At 38.3% G+C, this 9,668-nt stretch overlaps 1 long non-coding RNA gene across 1 annotated transcript; it reads left to right on the plus strand.

The window, feature by feature from the left end:
* The first annotated feature begins 3,113 nt into the window (after positions 1-3,113).
* Positions 3,114-6,196, plus strand: LOC149111028 (uncharacterized). Its single transcript, XR_016207859.1, has 2 exons — positions 3,114-4,642; positions 5,675-6,196. It is a non-coding gene; the product is annotated as an uncharacterized LOC149111028 (long non-coding RNA).
* The last annotated feature ends 3,472 nt before the right edge of the window (positions 6,197-9,668 follow it).

Here is a 9,668-nt window from a genome sequence, read left to right on the forward strand (position 1 = left end):
GTGACTCGTGCGACTTCTTTGCTAACCCTTTACTAAAGGGAAAAAACACTTAAATTTAATCGTGACTTTAGAGAAAGAAAGCGGTTTTTAATAGTGTTCGTATCTTCATGCCCATACATATCCCGAAGAAAGTTCCAGATTAAGGCTATTACGTCACCGGAGGTGTCACAACGGCTACGACTGATGGTGCTATAATAGAGTTTGTATTGATCAAGTGCTGTGATGTCAACAATAATCAATGAATCATCAATGAATCATCAAAGATTGCTTTGGAATATGCACTGCGTTGCGACTGTAGTACTAAGAAAACAGTTAAATTTTAAAAGCGCGGTTATAAGATCTAACAGATCTTGTTTATTTTTTTTGTCGGTGACCAGACGCAGACGTGCGCTCGGCCAAATTTCGAGTCACGCAACGTGTGATGTTTTTTCCGCCAGAAGCTGTTAAAACATTAACACACGGATAATTTTACGGATATTTTTTCCTTTGTTGTGGGTAAAATATATTTTCTTTTGATTTGAAAAGAAGCGTTGGATTCAAAGGGAACAAGAAGATCTGTTAGATCTTATAACCGCGCTTTTAAAATTTAACTGTTTTCTTAGCACTACAGTCGCAACGCAGTGTACATTCAAAAGCAATCCTTGATGATTCATTGATTACTGTAGACACCACATTACTTGATCAACACAAACTGTATTATTGCACCATCAGTCGTAACCGGTGTGAAATCTCCGATGACGTAATAGTCTTAATCTGGAACTTTCTTCGGGATACGTATGGGCATGAAGATACGAACACTATTAACAACAGCTTTCTTTCTTAAAAATCACGATTAAATTAAATTGTTTTTTCCCTTGAGTAAAGGGCTAGCAAAGAAGTCACACAAGTCACATAATTCAAGAATTGCGTTATCCACGACTATCTTTAGTACGGTGGTTATTCCCCACCAATGACGTAATCCTTGCACATTCTGACAAGTTCGTTGCTTGGTTTGCAAATATTTAATTTTCCTTCCGATCTATGAACTGGCTGCGATTAAACAGTCAAAGGATTTACTTCATTTGCGTAAAACCACAAGAAATACTCACAAAATTACAAATAACTTAATGACCGTCGCTTCTGGCGAAATAAACTTGTAAAGTAAACACGATCGTATTTGTCACGTAGCGAAAGTGAAAGCTGCAACGTCAACGCATTCCATGGCTGACGTAATAACTTTTTTAGCGTATTTATTATTCCCCTTAAATCCAACGCTTTGATAAAACGAAAAGAAAATATATTTTACCCACAAAAAAGAAAACAATATCCGTAAAATTGTCCGTGTATTTATGTTTTAACAGCTTCTGGCGGAAAAACACCACACGTTGCGTGACTCAAAGTTTGGCCGAGCGGAGGTCTGCGTCTGGTTACCGACAAAAAACAAGAAGATCTGTTAGATCTTATAACCGCGCTTTTAAAATTTTACTGTTTTCTTAGTACTACGGTCGCAACGCAGTCCATATTCCAAAGCAATCTGTGATGATTCATTGATTACTGTAGACATCACAGCACTTGATCAACACACACTCTATTATTGCACCATCAGTCGTAGCCGTTGTGACATCTCCGATGACGTAATAGTCTTAATCTGGAACTTTCTTCGGGATATGTATGGGCATGAAGATACGAACACTATTACAAACCGCTTTCTTTCTTTAAAGTCACCATTAAATTTAATTGTTTTTTTCCCTTGAGTTAAGGGTTAGCAAAGAAGTCACACAAGTCACATAATTCAAGAATTGCGTTATCTACGGCTATCTTTAGTACGGTGGTTATTTCCCTATCAATGACGTAATCTTTGCACGTTCTGACACGTTCTTTGCTTGGCTTGCAAATATTTAATTTTCCTTCCGTTCTATGAACTTGCTGCGATGAAACAGTCAAAGGATTTACTTCATTTGCCTAAAACCACAAGAAATACTCGCAAAATTACAAATAAATTAATGACCGTCGCTTCTGCCGAAATAAACTTGCAAAGTAAACACGATCTTATTTGTCACGTAGCGAAAGTGAAAGCTGCAACGTCAGCGCATTCCATGGCTGACGTAATACCTTTTTTCAGCGTATTTATTATTCCCTTTAAATCCAACGCTTTGATAAAACGAAAAGAAAATATATTTTACCCACAAAAAAGAAAACAATATCCGTAAAATTGTCCGTGTATTTATATTTTAACAGCTTCTGGCGGAAAAACATCACACGTTGCATGACTCAAAGTTTGGCCGAGCGGAGGTCTGCGTCTGGGCACCGACAAAAAAAAACAAAATAAACCACGGGTAAACCCACAACCGGGCTCGGCCCATGGCCGCGCGGTTAAAAAAAAAAAAAAATCACGGGTAAACGTAGAACCGCGCTCGGCCCATGGCCGTGCGGTTAATAATAAATACGCTAAAAAAAGGTATTACGTCAGCCATGAAATGCGTTGACGTTGGAGCTTTCACTTTCGCTACGTGACAAATAAGATCGTGTTTACTTTGGAAGTTTATTTCGCCAGAAGCGAAGATCATTAATTTACTTACAAGTTTGCGAGTATTTCTTGTGGTTTTAGGCAAATGAAGTAAATTCTTTGGCTGTTTCATCGCAGCGAGATCATAGATCGGAAGGAAAATTAAATATTTGCAAGCTAAGCAAAGAACATGTCAGGACATGCAAGGATTACGTCTCTGGTAGGGAAATAACCGCCGCACTAAAGATAGCCGTGGATAACGGAAGTCTTAAATTATGTGACTCGTGTGACTTCATTGCTAGCCCTTTACTCAAGGAAAAAATTAAATTTAAACTTGACTTTTAAGAAAGAAAGCTGTTGTTAGTAGTGTTCGTATCTTCTCGTCCATACATATCCCGAAGAAAGTTCCAAATTAAGACTATTGCGTCATCGGAGATTTCACAACGGCTACGACTGATGGTGCAATAATACAGTTTGTGTTGATCAAGTGATGTGATGTGTACGGTAACAAAAGAATCATCAAGGACTGTTTTGGAATGTGCACTGCGTTGGGTCTGCAGGGGTAAGCAAACAGTTAAATTTTAAAAGCGCAGTTATAAGATCTACTAGATCTTCTTGTTAACCGCCCGGCCATGGGCCGAGCGCGTTTCTAGGTTTACCCGGGGTTTATTATTGAGTTATTTTTTTGTAAAAAAAATACCTCTTAGTCGGCGCGTCGGGTATGTTATGGACGGGTCAATGGGTGAGTGAGTGAGTGAGTGAGTGAGAGATGTATGTATGTCACACCAATCAGATTGGATCTACTATGAACAGCCAATCAAATTTCTTGTTGTAAAGGTAAATGGTACGTGAGAAACACAAGGTATGTATAAACACAAGGACTTTGGTAATTGAAAAATAAACAGTGACGTGTATGTTGCTGGTTTGTGATTTTTAGTCCGGTTTGGAGGGGAGTGTGACAGTTACATACGTACATTGGGTTGTTTGAGAGTGTATAATTTTCAGTGTACTGGTGGCTAGTTATGAACGAGATGAGTCTTGAGCTTTGAAGCAGTTCGTGAGTAGTAGGCAAATGGCACGAGATATTTTTATTTTTAATTACAAAGGGTAACTTGATACTTTTGTTTTTCACAAGGAGTTAATTCAATTAGATGTCACGAATCGTTGGTTCTAGTTCTTAGGACATGTTTTAGAGGAGACGAGACTATTTAGATTTGAAGCAGTTCTAACGTTTACAATAGTAAGTGCAGGTAACGATTGTTTTGTTCTTATTGCATGCAAATATAACGAGATATTTTTATTTTTTAGTTACAATGGGTAATTTGACACTCTTGTTTTTCACAAGGTAGTAAATTCAATTAGAGCTGACGAATCGTCGCGACTTGTTCCCACGAGATGTTTGCTATTTTTAGTTACAAATGGTAACTCAACACTTTTGTTTTTCATATGGGAGTAAATTCAATTAGAGCTTACAAGTTATCGGCTATTGTTCCCAGGATATTAGACAAAAAAGAAGCTTTCCTTTCTAGAGTGTTTTTACGTCTCTGCAGTAGCAGTTTAATATTTTTATTTGATGGGCATTTTATGACATTCTTTTCAGTCCGATATTTTTAAAGGTAAAAAGTATAAAAACTGTTCAAAAGTTCTTTGAAGACTGTGTGGCACCAAGTTAAAGTGCAATTTAATTAAATCAGACTTTCAACGTATCAGAGAGGTTTTTTTCTCTTTCTTTAAATTTTCGGTGAAGTAGTGTTGTTGCGTTGTGTCGTGTAAAAAGGGTAAACTTACTACTCGTATAAAATGCGAAAAGTTCTCTTAACTTGAGTATTTTTGAGCAAAAATTCCTCTTGGTGGCTGGAAGGGCTCCCGAGGGGGTACTCCCAGAAAAATTGGTTGGGGGTGTGCGGCCCGCTTTCCAAAACCCTTAACCCTATTTATGACCAAAATCTGCGATATTCCTTACCCTATTTATGACCTGACCAAAAATTCGAAACCCTATTGACGACCTGACCCTCAAATCAAAACCCTGTTTCAGACCTGCGTTATAATTAGCTCCCTAGTTCAAACCAATGTTAAATTACCGTAAACGTATAAATTTGTGAAGGGCTTTTGTTGATTTTCTTTTCGATAATGATGAAAAAGTGGCTTCTTCTTAAGGTGGTATGGTACCCTCAATATGGACCAAAAAGTTTGTTTAAATATGGTAAAGAAAGATCAATTGTGTGCTATTGCACTCAAGAAGAGAAATTAAATTTCTAGAGTTTTACTCAAAATGACTGCTATGGAAACCAGCCACAGCCTTTTGAAGTAGTGTTTTATAGTATTGACGCCAACACTTCCTGCTCTTTTACAAAACAAGAATTGACTGTCAAATAAGCATATCATGTAAGTTTCTGTTTTGTTCTGTGATATGAACCTAAGTTTTGACAGTTAACTCTTATTTTCAGTGCTTTTTACAGCTTTATTTGGAAATAACCTTATTTTTTACCAGTGGACAAATCATCTCATGTCACGTGACAGACCTTAAAATGTTACGATTTTTTTGGTTTACATCATCACGACACTATTGCTCTTTGATGAGCCCAAGTTTCAGAAATTCTACTTTAAAACCTTGCAAAGTAGAATTGTTGGCGCGAAGTCAGTCGGTACAAAGGTAAACTTTTGAGAAAAATGCACTTTAAGTTTCTTACACGAAGTATTAAGCATTTAACGAACCACAAATAGTGGGGGGGGGGGGGGGGTGCAGATTGGATCTCGGGGGAGGGGGTGCAATGGTTGTTCTATTTTGTAAAAAGTTACCGCAGTTGTCGGAAATATTCCTTGTCATAAGGGAAATGAATGAGCCTGTGATGGCAATTTGAGGCAAAGCTTTTCCCAAATAATTATACCAATCGAGTTGTGCATGTCTTAAAAGTTTTTTCTAAATACTTTCGTTCATATAAGTTAAAAATAATCTATATTTTTGGTCACGTTCTTATGGTAAACAGTCGTTGCTATGGCCGTTGCCACGTGAAAAAACTTATACCACTGTGTACTTTCCTTAAATTTCACACTCATCTGGAAGGAAATTCGGCAAGATCGTGTCAAAATGTTTTTCACAAGTCCTCAAGGGTCTTAAGTCTTGTATTTCCAAGAAATTGAATTTTTCATGAACATCGCCATATTTTGGGGTACCATACCACCTTAAAGCATACCCATATCAAGGCTAGAGTGCAAAAACCGTACCCTATTTATGACCAAAATGACCAAAATTAGCTAAAATCGATACCCTATTTATGACCAAAACGGCTGGAAAACCATGCCCTTCGGGGCCGCACAGACCTATATAGCCCATACAAGGGAGTCCCCCCCCCCCGGGGGAAGGGCTACGTGATCGGTGAGTGAGGGAGTTATACATATGCGCGTGTCAGACCAATCACAGTGTGGGTTGTATCAAAGAAAGAATAAAATTGCCTGTTAGAAAATAAGATGGTATCTACATTAATCTGGAGACGTGTCAGATTACTATAGTTTGTTCAGTCAAACATTTTATGGCTTACTATTTAGTTATCTTACCATTACCGATGTAACATCGTATGTACATCATAAACTCCCAGTTTCTTTCTTGCTGTACATCGCAACCAAAAAAACTTGTCAAATCAACCAAATCAGTACTGTAAACAGTTCCATGAATGCTCCTATCTCCGAGACTTATAGTTCACAAAAAAATAACTCTTGCACGCCTTGCGTGCCTATGTTTTTTTTTTTTTGTCGGTGACCAAACCCAAGCTCCCTCTCGGCCAAATTTTGAGTCACGCAACGTGTGATGTTTTTCCGCCAGAAGCTGTAAAAACATAATACACGGACAATTTTAGGGATATTGTTTTCTTTTCGTTTTATCGAAGCGTTGGATTCAAAGGGAATAATAAATACGCTAAAAAAAGGTATCACGTCGGCCATGGAATGCGTTGACGTTGCAGCTTTCACTTTCGCTACGTGACAAATAAGATCGTGTTTACTTCGCAAGTTTATTTCGGCAGAAGCGACGGTCATTAATTTATTTGCAATTTTGCAAGCATTTCTTGCGGTTTTAGGCAAATGAAGTAAATTCTTTGGCTGTTTCATCGCAGCCAGTTCGGTAATCAGAAGGAAAATTAAATATTTGCAAGCCAAGCAAAGAACATGTCACAACATGCAAGGATTGCGTCATTGGTAGGGAAATAACCACCGTACTAAAGATAGCCGTGGATAACGCAATTCCTGAATTATGTGACTCGTTAGACTTCTTTGCTAGCCCTTTCCTTAGGGGAAAAAGCAATTAAATTTAATCTTGACTTTTAAGAAAGCCGGAAAGCTGTTGTTAATAGCGTTCGTATCTTCATTCCCATACATATGCCGAAGAAAGTTCCAGATTAAGACTATTACGTCATCGGAGATTTCACAACGGCTACGACTGGTGGTGCAATAATACAGGTTGTGTTGATCAAGTGATGTGGTGTCTAGAGAAACCAATGAATCATCAAGGATTGCTTTAGAATGTGCACTGCGTTGCGACTGTAGTGCTAAGAAAACAGTTAAATTTTAAAAGCGCGGTTATAAGATCTAACAGATCTTCTTGTTAACCGCGCGGCCATGGGCCGAGCGCGGTTCTAGGTTTACCCGTGGTTTATTAACCGCGCGGCCATGAGCCGAGCGCGGTTCTAAGTTTACCCGGGGTTTATTATTTTTTTTAACCGCGCGGCCATGGGCCGAGCGCGGTTCTAGGTTTACCCCTGGTTTATTTTTTTAACCGCGCGGCCATGGGCCGAGCGCGGTTCTAGGTTTACCCGCGGTTTATTTATTTTTTTTTGTCGGTGACCAGACGCAGACCTCCGCTCGGCCAAATTTTGAGTCGCGCAACGTGTGATGTTTTTGCGGCAGAAGCTGTTAAAACATAAATACACGGACAATTTTACGGATATTGTTTTCTTTTTTGTGGAAAAAATATGTTTTCTTTTCGTTTTATCAAAGCGTCGGATTTAAAGGGAATAATAAACACGCTGAAAAAAGGTATTACGTCAGTCATGGAATGTGTCGACGTTGCAGCTTTCACTTTCGCTACATGACAAATAAGATCGTGTTTACTTTGCAAGTTTATTTCGCCAGAAGCGACGTTCATTAATTTATTTGTAATTTTGCGAGTATTTCTTGTGGTTTTAGGCAAATGAAGTAAATTCTTTGGCTGTTTCATCGCAGCGAGTTCATAGATCGGAAGGAAAATTAAATATTTGCAAACCAAGCAACGAACTTGTCAGAACGTGCAAGGATTACGTCACTGGTAGGGAAATAACCACCGTACTAAAGATAGCCGTGGATAACGCAATTCTTGAATTATGTGACTTGTGTGACTTCTTTGCTAGCCCTTTACTCAAGGGAAAAAACAATTTAATTTAATCGTGATTTTTAAGAAAGAAAGCTGTTGTTAATAGTTTTCGTATCTTCATGCCCATACATATCCCGAAGAAAGTTCCAGATTAAGACTATTACGTCATCGGAGATTTCACACCGGTTACGACTGATGGTGCAATAATACAGTTTGTGTTGATCAAGTAATGTGGTGTCTACAGTAATCAATGAATCATCAAGGATTGCTTTGGAATGTACACTGCGTTGCGACTGTAGTGCTAAGAAAACAGTTAAATTTTAAAAGCGCGGTTATAAGATCTAACAGATCTTCTTGTTTTTTTTTGTCGGTGACCAGACGCAGACCTCCGCTCGGCCAAACTTTGAGTCACGCAACATGTGATTTTTTTCTGCCAGAAGGTGTTAAAACATAAATACACGGACAATTTTACCGATATTGTTTTCTTTTTTGTGGGTAAAATATTTTTTCTTTTCGTTTTATCAAAGCGTTGGATTTAAAGGGAATAATAAATACGGTGAAAAAAGGTAGTACGTCAGCCATGGAATGCGCTGACGTTGCAGCTTTCACTTTCGCTACGTGACAAATACGATCGTGTTTACTTTGCAAGTTTATGTCGGCAGAAGCGACGGTCATTAATTTATTTGTAATTTTGTGAGTATTTCTTGTGGTTTTACGCAAATGAAGTAAATCCTTTGACTGTTTCATCACAGCCAGTTCATAGATCGGAGGAAAATTAAATATTTGCAAGCCAAGCAAAGAACGTGTCAGAACGTGCAAAGATTACGTCATTGGTAGGGAAATAACCACCGTACTAAAGATAGCCGTAGATAAGGCAATTCTTGAATTATGTGACTCGTGTGACTTCTTCTCTAACCCTTAACTCAAGGGAAAAAACAATTAAATTTAATCGTGACTGTAAAGAAAGAAAGCGGTTTGTAATAGTGTTCGTATCTTCATGCCCATACATATCCCGAAGAAAGTTCCAGATTAAGACTATTACGTCATCGGAGATGTCACAACGGCTACGACTGATGGTGCGATAATAGAGTTTGTGTTGATCAAGTGCTGTGATGTCTACAGTAATCAATGAATCATCAAAGATTGCTTTGGAATATGCACTGCGTTGCGACTGTAGTGCTAAGAAAACAGTTAAATTTTAAACGCGCGGTTATAAGATCTAACAGATCTTGTTTTTTTGTCGGTGACCAGACGCAGACCTCCGCTTGGCCAAATTTTGAGTCACGCAACGTGTGATGTTTTCGCGGCAGAAGCTGTTAAAACATAAATAGACGGACAAGTTTACGGATATTGTTTTCTTTTTTGTGGAAAAAATATATTTTCTTTTCGTTTTATCAAAGCGTCGGATTTGAAGGGAATAATAAACACGCTAAAAAAGGTATTACGTCAAGCATGGAATGCGTTGACGTTGCAGCTTTCACTTTCGCTACCTGACAAATAAGATCGTGTTTATTTTGCAAGTTGATTTCGCCAGAAGCGACGTTCATTAATTTATTTGTAATTTTGCGAGTATTTCTTGTGGTTTTGGGCAAATGAAGTAAATTCTTTGGCGGTTTCATCGCAGCGAGTTCATAGATCGGAAGGAAAATTAAACATTTGCAAGCCAAGCAACGAACTTGTCGGAACGTGCAAGGATTACGTCATTGGTAGGGAAATAACCACCGTACTAAAGATAGCCGTGGATAACGCAATTCTTGAATTATGTGACTTGTGTGACTTCTTTGCTAGCCCTTTACTCAAGGGAAAAAACAATTTAATTTAATCGTGATTTTTAAGAAAGAA

The sequence above is a fragment of the Orbicella faveolata genome, unplaced genomic scaffold (assembly GCF_042242905.1).
Source record: "Orbicella faveolata isolate gen_17 unplaced genomic scaffold, um_ofav_v1 contig_24, whole genome shotgun sequence".
Lineage (NCBI taxonomy): Eukaryota > Metazoa > Cnidaria > Anthozoa > Scleractinia > Merulinidae > Orbicella > Orbicella faveolata.